Here is a 20,009-nt window from a genome sequence, read left to right as displayed (position 1 = left end):
ATGTGACATAAATGTCACATTGCGCACTCTAAAAATCTCTTTTTGTGGTGACCTGTTGTGGGTCTCTGCAGTAACTACCATCTGCTGCAAAGAGCTTATCTGACGGGTTAAGACATTTGTAGCACAGCAGTGAGTCATTAGGAGTTGTTTTAGTGCTGCTTTCATTGAATAGGATAAGAGTTGTAGGCTGTCCTCTAGGGCATATCCGGCCATAGGTTCTTGACCTTGATGACAGTGTTAAGGATGGTGCTAGTTTGTGGTCTGGGTCTAAGTCCAATCGGAAGTTGACTGGTTACTCCCTTAATACCTGTGCCACTAATGCACTAATTGGGACTCTTACTAGGCAGGCTATCAATGTAGTTCCCTATAGCTATAGGGAACTTTATGTAGTTCCCTATAGACCCATATAAGGTCTGTAGTTGGATGAACTAGATTGCTTTTCTCCTCAGGTAGCATATATAGCACCCTGGACTATATATTCTGTATAGGAAACACATGAACATCCTGTAAAGAATTCAACTATGAATTGGTTTTACTTTGTTTTATTCTTTTTTATAGATTCATTCCTTTCTTTTAAAGTGTTTTTGTGTTTTTTTTTTTTTTTAAAGACAGTGTTACAGTGTTTCACTGTGTAGCTCAGGCTGTCCTGGAACTCACTCTGTAGACCAGGTTAGCCTCAAACTCAGAAATCCACTTGCTTCTGCCTCCCAGGTGCTGGGATTAAAGGTGCACGCCACCACTGCCTGGTTTAAGGTGTCTTTTTGCTTGTTTAGTTTTGAGATTGTGTTTTAATTACATTTCTTCCTTCTAATCCCTTCTCTCCAAGCCCTCCTGCATACTGGTTTTACCCTTCTTCTTTAAATTCATGGTTTCTTTCTCAACAGTTGTTACTGATGCATTTATGTATGTGTACAGAGGAAAAGGAGGGGGAACTCTTCCCTTACAGGAGAGGGAGGGAGGCAGGGAAAATAACAAATGGATAACTGGAGAGGTGGTTCAGCAGCTAAGAGCAATGACTGCTCTTCCAGAGGTTCTGAGTTCAATCCCCAGCAACCACATGGTGGCTCACAGCCATCTGTAATGGGATCTGATGCCCTCTTCTGGTGTGTCTGAGGAGACAGTGTATTTACATATAGCCAATAAATAAATATTTTTTTTCAAAGAAAAACTTACAAGGAATCATACTATTACTATTACCTTAAAAACCCATATTTAATTCACTATATAAACACACACATGTTTTATTAATACATTTTTCTCATCTGGGCTGGTGACATGCTCGCCAGGAGCCACAAACCACCTGACAGAAACCCCAGTATCAGACGTGACATTTTAAGTTGTTTTATTCTTAACACAGTTTTCCAAGTATCTGAATACTTGTGATAACAAAAGACTTCTGTTCCTAAGAATGTTACTTTCTTCTATTTTTTTAATTAAGACAAAGTCTTGTGTACATTTTGCCTGCATGTATGTCTACGCACCATCTGTGTACCTGATGCTTGAAGAGGCAAGAAGGGGGCTTTGGAGCCCTCAGAACTGGAGTCACGGATGCTTTTGAGCTGCGTGTAGATTCTGGAAGTCAAACCTGGATCCTCTGGAAGTGCCCTTAAGTGATGAGCTTTCTCTCTAGCCCCCCCCCATGTTAATTTCTTGAGGGACAGTGTGAAATACAAGGCACATTATTTTTCCTGCTGTTGGGGATCAAACTCCAGGGAGCCTTGCTGGCGCTGAGCAAGGGCTTTGGGGAGATGCCTCGGTGCCCAGAACACTGAAGTGAATTTCTGTTCAGGAAATAGTTATTTCCCAAAGAGTCTTACTTTAAAAATGAAAGTGCATTTATCTTTTAGGGAGGGATAAAAAATAGCACAGTAAAACATTTTATTTTTAATAGTAGACCTAGGCTTCTGCAGTAGCAATGCAGATAACTCTGATATGGCTGACATAAAAAATGACTGTTTAATGAACTGAAGCACTTTAAAATATACAATTCCTCAGCGTCAGCTTTAACCTTCTCCCCAACAGTTATGCTACGTGGATGGGCAAGTCTTTCTGGGCTGCATCTCTGAGTCCGTGTGTTTTTGTTTGTTTGTTTGTTTGTTTGTTTGTTTGTTAAGTTACTTATACTTAAGCATCATCCTTTGGTTTAGGAACTCTAGAAGGAAACAGTAGAAGCCAGAAGGCCCTGCATCAGGGCAGTCATGACTGTCACACAAGAGATTGATTTAAATCAGTGGTTCTCAACCTTCCTAATGCTGAGACCCTTATACAGTTCCTTATGTCATGGTGACCCCCCCAACCATAACATTATTTTTGTTGCTACTTCATAACTGTAATTTTGCTACTGTTATGAATCATAATGTAAATACCTGTATTTTCCAGTTGTCTTAGATGACCCCCCAAAGGGTCGCAACCTGTTGGTTGAGAACCAAATTTAGGTTTACCTTGTATGAAATAAAAGGAGAAATTAATTCTCTAAATAGCGTGACTCTAGAGAAAGAATTTCTGTTTTTATTTATTTTTTATTTATACCACATTTGGGCTTACCTTGTACAAAATAGAAGGAGATATTAATTCTCTAAATAATATGACTCTAGAGAAAGAATTCCTGTTTTAATTTATTTTTTATTTATAATGTGTTTGGTGCATGGAGTAGGGAGAAGGCTACAGAGTGGGTGTGAAGGTCAGGGGCTTTGTGGAGTTGGGTCTTTGGCTTGTTCCTGGCTTCTAGGGATTGAGCTCAGCCCAGCAGCCAGTGTCAGGTAAGGAGCCTCCACCTACTGAGCCATCTCCTGGGGAGCTGTGGCCAAAGCCTGGCCTCACTTAGGAGGATGTGGGAGGGATGGCTCAGGCACTGAGCACAGACAGCACTGAGTGAGTTATGCCATGCGGGAAGGATTCAGTACAGCATCACAGCAAGGAGGAGATCAGGGCGCCTTCCTGATTGTTAAGGAGGAAGATAACTTCGCTGGCGAGATAGATGCAGTTTGTTGACAAAGGGTATGTTTGGGAGACACCATTGCTTCCATGGTAGGTGAGTGTGCTGTTAATGTTCTCAAGAGAAAGAGAACAGACAGAATGAATATATATTAAAAGGGATTTAGATTGACTTGTGGTCTGGGTCATCCTATGATGATTGTCGACATGTTTGTAGAGGTGGGGATCCAATCCCTGCTTAGTCTAGGAGGCTGGATGACTCAGCAGTTCTGGTCTGGTGCTGAAACCCTGGAGGAGAGCCACTGTCTTCAGTCCATGTCAGAAACCCAAAGGGAATGCGGTTCAGCATTAGCAATGGTCAGCGGTAGTAGTTGCAGTTTCTACAGGATAGATGCTGTGCTATTAGATGCACTCGCCAGCAAGAGGTGAAGGCGGATAGGCAAAAAGCAGCAGCTTTTCTCTCAGAGTTCCTTATCTCTGGGGAGGATCGACCCTCCTCAGAGGCCAGCAATTCTGGGAAATACTCTTACAGACCCACCATCTAGTGGTGTGTCTTTTAGCTGGTTCCAGATCCAGCTAAGATTAACCATCACAGCAGGAACCCAGGCCAGTGGCCTCCAGAGTGGCAGCTTGGGTGGGTTCCACAGATGCTTTGCCTCCTGGCTCAAGAGGAGGGATAAATAAAGGAATAGAGAATAAGGGGAGTCTATAGCTACTCGACTGAACAACTAGATGTCTAGTGAGCTTGATGTCAAGACTGGGGCTTGTCATGTTTGTCTTTCATTGTTGGAGTAACTCATTTGCATTTCATATAATCATGAGGCATCTGAAACTGTACAGTGGAGGCGTTGTGTATGTAGCAGAACTGTCACGAGGTTCTAAGTCACACTTACTGAAGAGGAATCTTGTATCTATGAAGTGGTTATGCACAGTCTTCCTTTCCTGAGCCCCTGGTAACCACTCACCTGCTTTCTGCCTCCAGAGACCACCATGCTAATGGAGTAGGCGACACATGTGTTTTGTGTCTGGTTCTTTCTCTTAACCGCTTCTTTGCATGGTTTGTTCACACGTCAGCATGAATCAGGACTTCATTCATTTTTTTATGGCTGAATAATACTCTGCGGTTTGAACATATACTGTATTTTGTTCATTCATCATCTGATGGACGTTTAGATTACTGCCATCCTTTGAATCTTATGAATTGATAGTGCTGGCAAAATACTTATACAAAGCCTGCTTGGTTACCTGTTCGTAGTTCTTAGTAGACACATACCTAGAAGTATCAACTAGTCAGCTTGTAACAGAATGCCTTCAAAGAGCGGAAGTTTATTTTGACTCACAGTTTTGGAGACCCCTGTCTATGACTTAGTGGCCCATTGCTTTGGGGTTCTGGGGGGTGGGGCCACAGGGCAAAAATACAGTGGGGTAAAACTGCTGTGCTCATCATCCAGGTGACAGATGGATAGGAAGAGGCTAGGCTAGGGTCCCACCACTGCCTTCTTCAAGGGTGTGTTTTAATGACCCAAGCACTTCCCACTGGAAACTGAACCTAAGGAAGGTCTGGCACATCCTAGTCAAGAAGTATACCACTGAGAGGTACCGCACCCCTCTTTCGTCTGTTTTGCTAAGAGGTTTTGACAGGTAGCACAGGCTGGCCTTGTGTCCTTTGAATATGCTTGGTCCGGAGAGTGGCACTATTGAGAGATGTGGCCTTGTTGGAGTAGGTGTGGCCTCGTCGGAGGAAGTGTGTCACTGTAGTGGTGGGCTTGGAGACCCGCCTCCTAACCATGTGGGAGCCAGTCTTCTCCTCTTCGCCTTCGGAACAAGACGTAGAACTCTCAGCTCCTCCAGCGCCATGCCTGTCTGTATGCTACCATGCTTCCTCCTTGATGTAATGGACTGAACCTCTGAACCTGTAAGCCAGCCTCAATTAGATGTTGACCCTTGTAAGAGTTGCTTTGGTCATGGTGTCTCCTCGCAGCAGTGAAACCCTAACTAAGAGAGGCTTCGAACCCAGCGAGTAGTCCAGTCAGGCACTGAACATGCCATCTTCTTGTCTCCTTACAGAGCTGTGGTGTGAGGCTCTGCGACTCCCTTCAGGTTCTGCCACATCACAGTGCCACTCTGGAGACCAGGCCTCTTAGTGTAGGGCCATCCTAACCATCCAGAGTGGAATTCCTAGGTCCTGTGGGAGTTTTCTATTTAACTTTGTGGGGGCACATTAACCTGGTCTCACAGCAACTACCCTGTCTTACATTCCCACCAGTATATGAAGGCTCCCATTTCCCCCGCATCCTAACCAACACTAACTTGTTTTCCAATTTTCTCAATTATGGTTCTCATAATTCATCTTTATTGCACTATAAAAGTATCTAGTCAAAGAAGATTAGAAACTTCAGGTAAATAAAGTGTAGGTTCTTCCCTACGTGTTGTGTGCAAATCTCTGATTTGCCCGTGTGGAAGGCTAGTGGGCAGAGAGCGTGGCCAGGTCACAGCAACGCATGGAGGGTGTTGGGAAGCTGCCATGTGTGGGGCATTCAAGACATGGTAGCCACTTAGGAAGGGATGACACGGAGGCGCCACAGCAATGCCTCTGTTTCTCTGGGTTACTTGTGGCTATATAGTGGTGGGAAGTGGTGAGTTTCAGGTAGTCTTCAAGGTCTGTATATCCAGAAATGAGCTCAACCTGGACTATAGGAGCATTTCTGACCATTAGATTAAAAACCAAACAAACAAAACAATAAATAAAAACCCTCAACATTTCTCAGAGGCTTGAGAAATGAGTTTCTTGTCTGCCAAAAGGAGTCATTTCCCTAGCCTGGCTGAAGGGACACATGGCTACCTGTGGCTTCTGTCAGCATATCAGAGCCCACAGGCCACCAGGCTCACAAAGTACCTATCCACTTACCCATTTCAAAGTCAGGCTGGCACCCTGGCCCTTCTCACCCCTCCCTTTCCCTAAACTCCCTGCAGCTCACAGACTTCCCTCCCCCAGCTACCTATTCTCCCTATAACCCAGCTCTTCCCTCTCTTCCCCCTCCTCTCCTCTTCCCTCGCTCTCCCGCCTTCTCCCACTTACTCTCCTGCTACCCTCTGTTCTATCTCCTGCTGTCTCCATCCTTCTCTTTCTTTTGTTTCCCTGCCACATCTAGCCTGCTTCTCTGTCTCTCTGCTCTTATGTCTACAATACAAACCACAGCCACATCACGGAGCGGTCCTGCCAGCAGTTTCTTTACTGCGCTCTCTTGCATACAGGTAGTGCCCCTGAAGAGGCATTTTTTTCTACCTGTTGCTTTCTTAAGTGAAAGTCCTTAGATGGCGGATTAGCCCCAGCAGTGAGGCTTAGATCAACAGGGGAAAGACAAACTCACTTAGATAATTTTGCTCTGCTTCTATGATGATGTCAGTGCAGACAGGAGATGTGGTGTCCTGGGTTCCTGTGTACTCACTGATGCTGGGTGTCTTTTCCTCCACACTGCCAGACTGCAGGCAGAATGGCAGTGCCGTCACCTGTGATGAGCTTAGTGTTCTGTGGTGGAGTCCTACTTGGTCTCCGGGCAGCAACTCCGGAAGGCAGGCAGCAGGAAGGAGTGCAGAGGTCATGCCTCCATCCTCGGATCTCTTTGCCATGTGTGCCTCGTATGCGTATGCGAGGTGGCTGACCTTCTGTGGTAAATGGCTGTGGAATGGCAAAATCGTCCACTTAGTTAAAATGGGCCTGTGGATCAGCCACTGTGCAGCCTGCAATAGCAGTCCATTCCCAGGGTCAGGCCTCCTCCTCCTGCTGTGGATGTTGGGAGGTTTTGGCAGTATCCAGTGTGAACAAGCTCAGTTCTGCTATAGATGGTGTGTGTGCGTGTGTGTGTGTGAGTGTGTGTGTATGTGCGCGTGCGCGCGCGCTCTGAGAACACGCATGGGAAGCTGTGAGGTCCTGAGGAGGTCCAGGGTCAAGAAGCTCAAGAAGTGTACACACCGTAAAAGGTGGCAAGGGGCACCACACCCAGCTCCCTGCTGAGAGTGCTGGTGTTGCTGGCAGTTCTTGCTTGTTGTGGAGGAAACTGTTCTGGAAACGATGCCAGTCTGTCTGAGTCCTACAGAAAGTGGGCCCGGGACTCTCAGGGCTGCTTTCGCCCTGTGCTCTCTGCCCTGAGCTGTGTGACCTGGTCTGTAGGAGAAAACCCTGGCTCTTGTCTCTTCTTGACTTGAGAAAGTGGTGCACAGTTTTAATCCCAGCACTCAGAAGGCAGAGGCAGGCAGACTTCTGAGTTTGAGGCCAGCCTGGTCTACGGAAACCCTGTCTCAGAAAACCAAAATAGAAAGGAAGGGAGGGGGGAGAGATGAGGAGAGAGGGAAGGAGGGAGGAAGGAAGGAAAAGGGGGGGATAAGAGGGAGGGAGGGAGGCAGGCAGGCTGTTTCATGCAGTGTTTAGAAGATGTCAATCAGCCTTAATTTAAACTTGGCTCTGTCAGAAGTGGCTTGTTTGTCACATTTCACTTTTTTTTTTTCCCAGACAGGGTTTCTCTGTATAGCCCTGGCTGTCCTGGAACTCACTCTGTAGACCAAGCTGGCCTCGAACTCAGAAATCCTCCTGCCTCTGTCTCCCAAGTGCTGAGATTAAAGGTATGCACCACCACTGCCCGGCATGTTTGCCACATTTCAAAGAACAGACGGAGGGGCTGAGAACCTTCCTTCCTCAAGTGCTCTTTTATGGTCAACTCTTGCTTTGAAGAGAGGTGACAGGAGCATTCGGTGGTACCACTGGTCCCAGAAGAGACTGGAGTGAGTGGGGAGGGCTAGTTTGGGTCCTCAGCTCTGGCCCAGCAGCGCAAAGCTCATATGGTACCTTGGAGCTCTGGTTCCCTCAGCTGGGAAGCGGGAGTCAGTAACAGCCGCGTACCTGTCTTCCCATAGGGATCCCATAGACTCTGTAAAGCATGGGGCAGTACTGCCCACCCTGACTACCCGTCACATTCCCGTTGTCTAAGACCAGCACGCTGTCTGTATCTGCAGACGCTGAGCAGCGGGCTGTGCAAATCAAAGAATCGCTTTTGTAAAGGAGGGCTTAGTTAGCCGAGCAGAGCTCCCGATGGAACTGAGGAGTAGATGCAGTCTATGTATATGATGTACTGGGGGTTTCAAAATTAGATATCGTGACCCAATGGATGAGGAGGATAGCATCCACATTTTAAGCACTTAAAGATGGTAGACATTTTTAATTTGGGAATCAAGTACATTGGCATTTCTCAGTGAGTAAAAACTCGTCCAAGGGGAAGAGGCTATGGGGGATCTGCAACTCCCGGAGAATATAAAGAACAGTATAGACTTGTTGGTGTGCTCTGGATGACTAGGAGAGCTGTTTTTATTCCGGCCCTTTTTCTTTCTCCATGAAATGCAGACCATGCAAAGGCAGTCCGGACAAGATTGAGAGCTGTTCACCCCCTAGCATAGCCTCTGTGTAAAATGGCGATGTTTAACAAAACCACCACCTGCTGTCACCCGGTAATGGCCGGTGCTTCTCAGGGACCTCCCTGGGGAGGTCAGACTCCATCCTGTAAGGCGTGGGGTCAGTCGTCTCCACACTGAGCGGGGAATTACCAGGCTGTTTTCTCATGAAGGGGGTGGGGGTGGCCTTCCAGGGTTCTTCTTGTTCTCCTGAACAAATAAGAAGCCCATCTTAGATGATTTGAACTCTCCTCTCCCCAATTTAAGGTGCTCAGTGAAATGTTTAGGTGCGCGTAGGCATGGAATATGGCCGCTAGGCTGCACACACCCTGGACTCTATTACGTAGAATCCTGCCTTTGGAAAACTTAACTTTCCGCACTTAATTCTTTCCATGAGCCTGGCTTTTGATTAAGAATATAGCCCCATAGGGGATTCAGATGAGGCTTTACCAATATTCCTACTTCCCAGAGGGGAGCTGGCAGGATTCTGTGACTTCTTCCAAGTCTTGTCCCTAGTGTTTAAAAGCAAGGAGCAGCGTCCACTCTCACCGTGGAAACACGTTCCCTGGCCGTGCCCTGTTGTTCCTTCCCGTCTCTTCTTGCTCTTGGGTTTCCCTTACAAACACGTGTCACTTCTGCAGTGTCTGTAAGACAGCGACGCCTTCCTGGCCAGATGGTCTGACATGTCTGTGTTTGACATATGTTTGGAGAGCTGGTGGCTGTGTTGGGAGAGAACTTAGACATGGCTACAGTAGTATTTCTGTTGCTGTTGTGGTAGAATGTCAAAACACAGTCCCATAGCACAGGCCTCTGTCAGAGGTGTCCCGTCTAGAGGTTCCCCTCTGTCACCTCCCAGCACAAATTTTTAGTAACAGCCTGGAACCTGTCACCAGGTCAGGTGAGGGTGTTCTCTTGACACTCATCGTAAAGCCACTTAGTTTTGTGGTTCGGTTTGGAGTTCCTTCTTATTTAACAGGCAAGAGTTGAGTACATACAGTTCATATTTGATAAGGGCAGGAATTGGAAGATTAGGTACCTAGTACTATCTTAGAAATGATAAATAATTAGAAATGGAAACACCATGAGCTACTTCTTAAATGTCCTTTGATTCTAAGTTATAAAGTAGCCAGATTAATATCCTATATGATAATACTACTTATTTTTTTATTTTTAATTAACATGAGCAAAAGTAGTTCAGTTTTCTCCAGAGAAGAGTTTCTTACTGCATTCATTTTTCACTTGCTTGAATGCCTGTGTGTACATGCGAATTCATGGTGCATGGGGACAGTGTATGATACTTTTCACAGTGAGGGTCCCCAAAAGAGGACTCAGCAGGTGTCTTCACACTGAGCCATCTCATTGGCCCACCCATATGATTTTTTCAAAAGATACCATTTTCAACCCCCTTAGTGGCCTTTGGTGGCTCAAATGGGATGGCCTTCTGCATCTTCAAGTTTCTCTTGGAAACTTCTCACTCAGGGGACAGCACCCATCCAGTGTTTCCAAAGCTCTGAAGCTCCAGCCTTGGCCTCGCTTGAGTGTGTCTGTAGCCGGCTGCTCAAGTTGGAGCAGCCAGATGTTGGCCGAGAAAGACCCCATTTGGGTCTGATCTGAATCTGCGTGTGTCCAGCCCAGCGAGGAGTCACTCAGGAGTTTATTCTCCCTGCCCGGCTCTTTAGAGGCACGGCCCAGGCCAAGTACAACTTGAATAACCTTCAGGAAAGCCGTGCTGTCCTTCTGTCGGCTGCTGTCTTTGAAAATTGCCTGCAGAGTTAGTGAACAGGAACAGTTAAGATTTACAAACAATGAGGAAGCCTGTCACGCATCTTTCACCATCCATCACCCGGGTGCCGTGCCTGGGCGGTGAAGTGTTCTTCATAAAAACCAGCTCGGTGTGAAATACACCTCGCTGCAATGTTTACTGCTCCGGAGCTCGTCGGCGGCCCTTTATAGTAAATCCAGATTGCGATGTGACATTACAGTATATCATTGCCCGGCGCAGTGGGGTTTACACTGGGAATGAGTGCAGTGCACACCAGATGAGGTGTCCAAATTGAGTTATGTTAGAATTTGGCTGTTATATGGGGATAGCTTTTGTTTTCCAAACACTGAAAGTTAGCTTTATATGTATTTATATTTATATATATAGGCATATACTTCCCATCCTGCACATATACACAGGATATACAATATGGGCCGAGGTCAGCTTCCAAATGGGTTTCAGGTATAAAGAACGGCGACCGGATTTTACGTACCTTCCAAACCATCAGTTCATTGAACTTGGTGTCGATGGAATCTTTGTAGGGGAACTAGGGTCGATTCATTGAAGAAATCAGTTTGGTCTTGTGTAGAAGGATCACGTTTACCATCTTCTCAGACAGAAACAAGGATCCATTTTCTCTGGGGATTGTTACTGTCCACTGTAGTCCCCTTTAGTATGAGGACCAGAAGAAGATTCCATGGGTTGATTCTTTGCACTTATGTATACCTGGAAAAGTCTTTGAAGTCACTCCTTTATTTACTATTTTTTTAAGTGGGTATCAAAATCCCAGTGCTGCCTCTGTTATCTTGAGAGATGCTGCTTCCAAATAAGAGATTTATGTTGTTTTAGCGTAAATCTGTGAAATAAAATACAGACTGAATTTATCGAGTGATCAGGTTTATTTACATTCGCCCTAAAGGCGCCAATATTAAAAATGAACTCCATAAAAAATAATAATAGAGATAACAGCAGTCCCTGAAGTCCCCTGATCATCTGCTTAACACATATATTTCAAATTCTCTGTTTTGCACAGGAGGCTGTTAGAGCTCTGTGTGGTCTTTCCCCGCTTAGGTAAAGCCTGCTTGGAGTTGGGGTTGACCCTACCCACCGTTTAAATGAAGAGCTTAAGGCAAGCTCCCCTGGCCGTACCTGCCGCCTTTTGGGGTTGTAAAGACTATTTGTAAAGTCTTTGTGCTCAAGACTGACTAACTGTCCTTCTTTCTGAAGAAGCCTCAGGAAAACCCTGTCGCATATGATGCTGGTCTGTGGTAGCATCGAAGAGGCCACAGCCTGCCCTCAGCTTCCTGTGGAGGGAGAGGCTGGCCTTAAATACTGCAATATCTTTTCTTGCCAAGACTGTTGGGCCAGCAGGTGGGACTACTTCCCATGGATTTAGTGGGGAAATGAACACCCAGTTTCAGTTTCAAACAGTGAAAAAAAAATGTTAACTGTAATCATTTCCTAAATATTTTACTAGACTACAAAGCATTTGTTGTCTGTAAAATTTAAACTTGACTTGGGACTCCCTGCAAATCTCCCTCTGGTTGCTAGTGGCTTCTGTAACTCGTCCTTGTCTGACCCACCCCAGGAGAGGCAAACTAAGATGACATTTGAGGTTGAAACTGGTTTTATCCCTGTAAAGATAGGCCAGGAGGTGATGCGGCTTGGATCAGTTTCCTTATTGGAAAGAAGCCATTTCCGGGGTTTCTCTAGTAAGTTTGCAGATGGTAGTTCATCCTTAAACATCTTATCTATATTGTTTCTGCTGCTGCTGCTTAGGTCATTCACCGGCTGGACCAGGAAGGTCAAGGGAATCTTGTTTCTTCCTTCATCTTTTGTGGGTTAGACATGGTTGCAGGGGCAAATGAAACCTCACCCAGTCTCATTAGGAACTGCAAGGGAAGCCTGTGCTCCTGCATCTGCTGCTAAGAACAGTGGCTCTTGGAGTCACCCTGCTGTGGCAGTTCCTCAGTGTCTCTTCTGTAATCCTCAGAAAAGTGGCTGGCTCACCTCAATGATTAGAAAAAGTAAATTCAGGTCTGTTAGTGGTGGCACACACCTTTATTCCCAGTACTTGGCAAGCAGAGGCAGGTGGATATCTGTTAGAGGCCAGTCTGCTCTACATAGTAAGTTCTAGGATAGCCAGGGGCAGAAACCCTGTCTGGGGACAGGGGGAGGAAGAATAAAGGAAAGGAAAAAGAAATTCAGTGAGCACCTACTGTGTGCCTGAATGTAAATTCAGTAAGCACCTACTGCATGCCTGTATCCCTAGCATGTGCCCTAGGCAGAGGGAGGGCTGCAGTGGTCTTAGGACCCTCCTAGCATTCAAAGACCCATCGGTGCGCACAGCAGCATTGCCTCTGTAGGGTGTGAGCCTGAGCGTAGCCTGTGGTCCTGCTCTGACCCAGGCTTGGCTGTGGCCTGCATGACCTCGGTATCTAGAGAAGCCAGCCAGGGTGCCAGTCACACTGTGAAGTGTGCCGATGTACTGCCTTCCCTAGGCACACTTTCATTCTGTTACCTGTGTGGCTATCGAGGGGGCTGGGGCTTGATTTATTAGTTTGTTTATGAGAGCTTTACTGAGATATATTTCACATTCCATAAAGTTCACCCCTTTAAGCTATTCAATTCAGTGGTTTTTAATATATTGGCAAAGTTGTGCAACCATTGCCACTATCTAGCTCCAAAACATTCCCACCATTCCAGAAAGAGTCCCCACTGCCATTAGCAACCGCGCTCCACCCCCCTCCCCCTCTTGCCCCTGTCCACGATCATTTGCCCGGTGTGGACTTTTTTCCCCCCTTTTCTTTCATTTTTGGGGAAGAAACTGAAGGCTTCTTGGTATGTTTGGCAAATGAACTATCCCTAAGCTAAATCCCTGGCCTGGACATTTTATAAGTATGGAAGATGATAATATTTGGTCTTATGCCTCTGACTTATTTAGCATGTTTTCAGAATTCATCTGTAATGTAGCATTTATTGAAGCTTCGTCTGTTTTTATGAGCAAGTAACGCTCCAGTCTACAAAAGGGTTTTATTAAGTCCAAGATTGAGAACTACTATAGGACCCAGCAAAACAATTAAACCAGACTTTTCTGATCAGGTAAGTTCCCAGGAGCCCCTTCTGCTGAACATCTGGGTGTGTGCAATGACCAGAGTCTGCTGCATGAAACAGGCATGTGGTGTGCATGGGCCGTGGGTGAGCCAGGTTATATTGTTTCTGTCGTCTGCTCAGGACGCCATAACTAAGTACCACAGATGGACGACTTACGGCCCAGAACGGTTTCCTCTCTGGAAAACAGAAGTCCAAGATACCTTGAAGTTCCGGTTGGTGGTGCCACTGTGTTCTCAGAGTCCTCTCCAAAATCCCTGTGTGTGTGTGTGTGTGTGTGTGTGTGTGTGTGTGTGTGAGAGAGAGAGAGAGAGAGAGAGAGAGAGAGAGAGAGAGAGAGAGACAGACAGGCAGACAGACAGACAGACAGACAGAAGACAGAGACGGAAAGAGAAAGGGACATACACAGAGAGACAGAGACAGATAGAGCTAGTTCTGGTTTGATTTCTTAAGGGACCAGATGCTTCCCATGACCCTAAGTCCTTTTCCTGGGCCCAGTTCCATTGGGGGCTAGCTCTTCAGTCTTGGAAGAGGAAGGGAACAGTCAGCTCACCGTCCTGTTGGAGGGTTGCATGTCTTCTCTTTCTGATAAGATTCTTGGGAAGTAGACACTTAAGTCTGTGCTTCCCTGAACTTACTGCCTCCTGGGCATGTCTCCCTCCCCTGTTGACATGCCCAGCCAATGTCTGGCCCCTGCCTGCCTGTGGCCAGGTCCCCAGGGCCAAGGGAGTTTCTTAGGACCCAGAACTTTAACAGTTACACTTCCTTCAGTCCAAGGGGCATTATTTTTCTAGGTTGTCTCCTCATTTTTGAGTTCCCATTCTTCATAATTTGGAATTTAAAAAAAAAAAACCACCCGAATCAAAAAAGGAATTATGCTCCTCTGCTCTGGACAGCTTACTGTGGTGTACTGCTGCAGGGTCAATGGTAGCTCATTTTCCTGCCAAGTGTGTGAGGAATTCAGACGTCTCTTCACCAGAATGTCAGTGCGAAAGCGTGTTGCTTCTAGGAGTTGTGAGCTAGGATGGAGGCTTCACAATGAAGCTCATGACTGGTGTTCATGGACTACACTTGTCTGCAGTTTCAGAGCAGACAGACACAGGCAATCTCTTCATTTTCTTTCTTCTGACACCAGTAGGATGTACCACAATTTAATATATTGCTGTCATAAGTTAACTATCAGGAGTTGCCCAGACCCCATAGGCTAAGGGCTCAGTCCCCCAAACATTTCATACTCCAGCTGTTGAGTCGAGTGTTCGGGCTATCCTGGGCATATTTCTATCTGATTGACCACATATTTGAGATTCCTACACCATCTGTTAGGCAGCAGGTTTTCCACACAAGCTCCTGTCTGGTATTGCTTTTCTAGAAAGGATTCTGCCCAGGAGTGCTGAGTCACAGAGCTAGTACTCGCACAGCAGTGTTGTTGGGAACATTTCCCCTCCAGGCCTTTAAGTTCCAAACTGGCAATAGGGGCTTGCACCTAAGGGTGGGAGGCCACCAAGAGTCACCTCATTGGAATGACAAAGACTCCTGCCACAGTCACCTCTCCACCAGGTCTGTCAGGAGTGGGGTGCTCACATCTCTCTGTAATGCTCCAGGTAGGAAGTATAGCAACCATTGGTTCTGACTGGAGGGGAGCTCTCTGCTGAGGAGACAAGTAGCAACTGGGTATGGAGCATGCTGAGGCCGGAATGCTCCTAGAAGACTCCAGTGGCCACTTCATCCCACTGGAACAGAGTTAAGAGGAGATTAGGCCACTTCTTAATCCAGTCAAGAATGGATTAGGGCTCTCATCCTGGGAGAGGGTTAGTTGTCTCTGGAGTGGGTGTCAGACAAAAGAAGGAACCTTTCTGCATTTTCTGATGGTCTGGTGCAGTTGCTCCTCTGTCCCCGCTATAGGATGGCATAAAACATGAGAGGCCCTTGTTAGATGTCTGCACCGTGATCTTCATCTAGTCTCCAGAACTGTGAGCCAGATAAGTTTGATGTGTGTGTGTGTGTGTGTGTGTGTGTGTGCATGTGGGTGTGATATGTATGTGTGGTGGGTATGATATGTATGTGTGGTATGTGCATGTGGGTGTGATATGTATATATATGGTGGGTGTATGATGTGTATGTATGTGTGTGTATGATGTGATTGTGATGTGTGCACGCGCGTGTGGGATGTGATTGTGATGTGTGCACGCGCGTGTGGGTGTGTGTGTGCGTGTGTGTATGCATGTTGTGATTGTGTGGGGTGAACGTGGGGTGTGCATGTGGGTATGATATATGTAGTATGTATATGTGTATGATATATATATATGTGTGTGTATGATGTGATTGTGGGGGGGTGTGTAACATGTGTGAGTGTATTTGTGTGTGTGTATGATATGATTGTGTGGTGTGTGTGTATGATGTGATTGTGTACATGATGTGATTGTGTGTGTGTGAGTGAGCGCATGTGCACGTGTGCGAGTGTGCAGTCCAGTCTCTGGTAGTTTGTTATGGCAGCCAAAAACAGAGTACAGTGAGCTCTGTCTGCTCATCCGACTTTTCTCTCAGCTACGACTCCATTATTGAATCCCCTGCCTTCAGCTTCTCTTCCTTGACCTGCTACATCCAGGACAGTAGCTGCCCAGCAGCACAGGGCTCCGAGCTTTTAATTAAAGCCCCAGTTTCTCACACTAGCTCCATTTGAGCTGCTCAGTAGCCATACTTTCCTTGAGACGATATTGAGGGGAGGTAGAATTTTTCTGTCATCACAGAGGGTCCCAGTAAATAGCACTTTGGAATTTTCATAGTGACAGAAAGAATAACTCGAGAGTTTAAAGCAGAGACAAAGACGTGAACACAAGTACCATACGTTGAACAAATACCATTTGAAAGTCTTAACTTTTGTGGGCACAGCAGTCCTTATTCAAATAGTCCGTCGGGCTGAGCAGGTGTTACTGACAGACGCCTTGAGTGGGTGCTGACAAACTCCGACTGATCCCCGTCCGCACCTGTGATGCACATTTCTTTCTTCTTTAAATAGATGGAAGGTGCCTAACATAAGATGTGGTTGATCTCAGTCCAAGAATGAGTGCTCGCCCGAGGTGGAAAACTTGCTTTGTAGCCTTGGGGCAGCACATTAGCCTTGGGGACTTGGCAAGCATTGCTGCCATTAAAGCCAAGGTTGGGAAAGTGGCATTCATCACTATCTGATACATGATTGACGTGTGTTCTCCTGTTCCGTGGGTTGCTGCTCCGCTGGCTTGTTTTGTGTCCTGATGCAAAGAAGGTTTTTACATTTCATCTGTTGCCTGTGCTTTTGATCCTGCCTCTGAGAGTTTCACAATCCAGTCGCAGGGAACTTTCTCTGTTCTTTAAGAGTGTTCTAGTCTTGGCCCTTCTGTTTACAGCAGATATTTGAGCCACTTTGAGTTAATATTGCCTTACGGTATCTAGGAAACTGTCTACCTCCCCAGCATGTTTGAGGGTAGGGCTGTGGGAACAGCCTCTCATGAAGACGAAGGCAGCCTGGGTTAGAGCAAGACCAATACATGGTCCCCTTTATGTGACCGGAAGACAAGCACCCCTGCTCAATATCTTAGCTGTCTCTTCCTTTGTCTGCTGGTCCCGGCCAGCTACCCCAGCTGTCTTGTCTCCTGCTGCTTACAGTTTTGAGGTAAAGGACACAGAAAATGAGAGGAAAGAATCCTTCCCATCAGGATACATAGCAGACTAGTAAAATACTGGTTTTCAGATTTTCCAGTTGGAAGTATATTTTTCTGTTTGAAAGTGACAGACAGTGATTTGTTTGAACCCCTCTGAAGAGTCCTCTGAAGCACAAGGCAGGGTGCTGCCTCTCTATGTGAGCTCTTGTAACCAAGCCCGCTTTCCTCCCTGTCCCACAGGAATGCCACAGAGGAAATAGAGCAGATAAGCAATGAGTGGCGCGGTGTTCGAGCCTGTCTGGCTGCCTGCAGCCTGACCCTGCCGCCGACTCGTCAATCACCCCGTAATGTTTACAGAAGCAAAAAGTCAATGTGTAGTTGTTTTAATTTGCCACACTCTAGGCCTGAGAGAGTGATCGCCCGGAGGGGACAGTTAAGTGGCCCGTGCTTCTTGTCAGCCTTGAGTCTGATTCTGAGCTAAGTGTTTTCTGATGAGCAATAGATTAGGTTAAATACCGCTCTAATTGAACCTTCCGCATACCGCTGTCGCCACTCCTTGTACAACATTTCTATCAGCACTTGCCCGAGGCTGTGAGGGTTTCTGCTGCAGAGAGTCCTGAGTGCGCATCTTCATGAATCAATGGCCAGTTTGGAAAGCAGTTGCCACAGCATTAACTGGTCCATAATAGACGACAGCCAGACCCATTGGAGTAAACCAGACTCATTCAAGTGAGCTTTTGAGTGTTAGCCCTTGTTTTTTTTTTTTTTTGTTTTTTTTTTTTGTTTTTTTTTTAAATCAAGCCAAAAGCTTGTCTCCAGGGAATGGAGGCAAATGTTTTCTTTTGTTTTTAAAATCCTGTTAACAGTATATTGCTGCTGCTTAGCCAGAGAAGGAATTCCACACAGTGAACTGCAGAAGTTGTTAACCTGAAGTTATACAAAAGTAATTTTCAAGGCTAGAGACACAGTCATAATTACACTATGTCAAGATGTCAGCCTGTCTGAAATCCGCTACGTAACTGTGTGTCTACCCAGTGCACTGGGCTTTAACCATAGAACTCTGTACTTCCGAGTGCCACTAGGTTGGGTGCAAGGAAACCCAGTTTTGGAAGTGTTTCTCTTTGGATTGCTTGGCTGCAGTCATGGTCTGAGGAAGGGTGGATGCTGCCTGGTGTGTAGTTAGAAAATTCTGGGAATGACTGCATTCCTTTTACAGATTTGACTGACCAAAGATCTTATCCTTAATGGCAAGACAGAGTTGGACATGGTGGCTCTTGCATGAGATGGCCAGATCACAGTGAATACTCCATAAAAGGTCACTTGTGGCTTTCTTTTCCTTTGGGCCGCTCTCTTTTTGTGAACAACCTTTGTCTTCCACTGACACTTTTTCAAGGCTTCTGTTAATAACTACAAGAAGGAACAGTATGCTGCCTTAAAGATAGACTTAGAAATCAAATTGGAAAACAGTAGAGAACCCCAAAAATAACTCCCACCCTTGCGTGCATAGACACACAGACAGACAGACAGACAGATGGAATCATAAATCGTGTTGAGTGCTGGGAACCTGCAAAGGAGAATATTGAGGAAGTGGCTCTGGGAAAACTTGATATTATATAAAAATAGGTTTGGACCTTCACCTAACACCATACAGAAGTTGACTCAGGATGGGTCCCAAAGTGTGTGGCACAGTTACAGAACTCTTAGAAGAAAATGTAAGGCTAGAGTTTCATGATGTAGAATTTTACAATGACTTTTTGTGTCCAACACAAAGGTATGGTGGCATAAGATTTAATTTCATGAAAAAATTAATTTTGCCCTCAAAAGATACTGTCAAATGGTAGCCCTGAAATATGTAGAAATATTTGCAGACTTTTACCCAGAACTAACTGTTAATACCCCAAAACAAAACACACAGAATTGGGCAAAGGACTTGAATAGGTATTTCCCCTCGATAGACATTACAAATGGCTGGTGGACACATGAAGACACTCAGTGTCAAATGTAAATAAACTCCCTACCCAGCAATCCAAGTGAACCATCAGCCTGCTTTCTTATACATCTCAGAACCCATCTGCCCAAGTGACACCACTCACAGTGACAGACACACACACACACACACACACACTCCTTCAGGTTTGCCTACAGGGCAATCTTATGGAGACATTTTCTCAATTAAGATTACTTCTTTCCAGACATGTCTAGGCTTGTATCAAGTTGACAAAACAAAAGAACAAACAAACAACAACCGGCACATGACCTAAAAGGGATTGAAAGCAAGTTAAAGAGATAGCTGCAAACCCATGGGCATAGCACCATTGTTTACAAAGACCGAAGAGGCTGGAAAGATGGCCTATCAGTTAAGAGCACTTAATATTCTAGAGGACCCATGTTTAATTCTTAACATTCATACAGGGACTCAGTATCTGTAACTTCAATCCCAGGGGACCTGATGCCCTCTTCTGGCCTCCTTGGAAAGTATATGTATGTGGTATATGCGGGCAAAACATTTGTATACATAAAACAAAACAAATGCTTTTTTTTTTTTTAAAGTTGAAGTAGGAAATGACCCAAAGGTCAGTCCACAAACAATGAAATAAATAAAATTAGTTACACATGAATAGTGACTTTAAATGTCCTTAAAGGAAGGACATGTGGATACACCATCCAGCCTGGAGGAACCTTAAGGCACTTTGCTAAGTGAAAAAGCTAATCACGAGACAAATACCGCTCGATTCCAGTTAGACATGATCCTTAGAGGCCATAAACATTGAAAGTAAAATGGTCACTGGGGACCATGAACAGAAGAGAATGGAGAGTTCCTTACTAGGTGACGACTGTCATTTCAGGATGGAAAGATAAAAAGGTCCAGGAGTTAGAAGGTGGTGATGGCATAGGGGAAAAAAAGTGAACACCACACCTTTAAAGACAGTGAAGATTTTGTTGTTCTTCCAATGGGGTTGCAAAGCCCTTCAGCTCCTTCAGTCCTTTCTCTAACTCCTCCATTGGGGACCCAGCACTCAGTCCAATGGTTGACTGTGAGCATCTGCCTCTGTATTTGTAAGACTGTGACAGGGCCTCTCAGGAGACAGCCATATCAGGTTCCTGATAGCATGCATTTCTTG

General features: G+C 45.7%; 1 protein-coding gene across 1 annotated transcript in view; it reads left to right on the top strand.

Moving 5' to 3' along the window:
* Nucleotides 1-20,009, top strand: part of Dmrt1 (doublesex and mab-3 related transcription factor 1) — a 105,695-nt gene that overhangs the window by 58,859 nt on the left and 26,827 nt on the right. The gene's annotated exons all lie outside the window — the stretch shown is intronic.

Source organism: Apodemus sylvaticus, chromosome 1, assembly GCF_947179515.1.
Source record: "Apodemus sylvaticus chromosome 1, mApoSyl1.1, whole genome shotgun sequence".
NCBI classification, from domain to species: Eukaryota; Metazoa; Chordata; class Mammalia; order Rodentia; family Muridae; genus Apodemus; species Apodemus sylvaticus.
The sequence above is the reverse complement of the archived record's forward strand: the minus strand, read 5'-3'. Positions and strand labels throughout refer to the sequence as shown.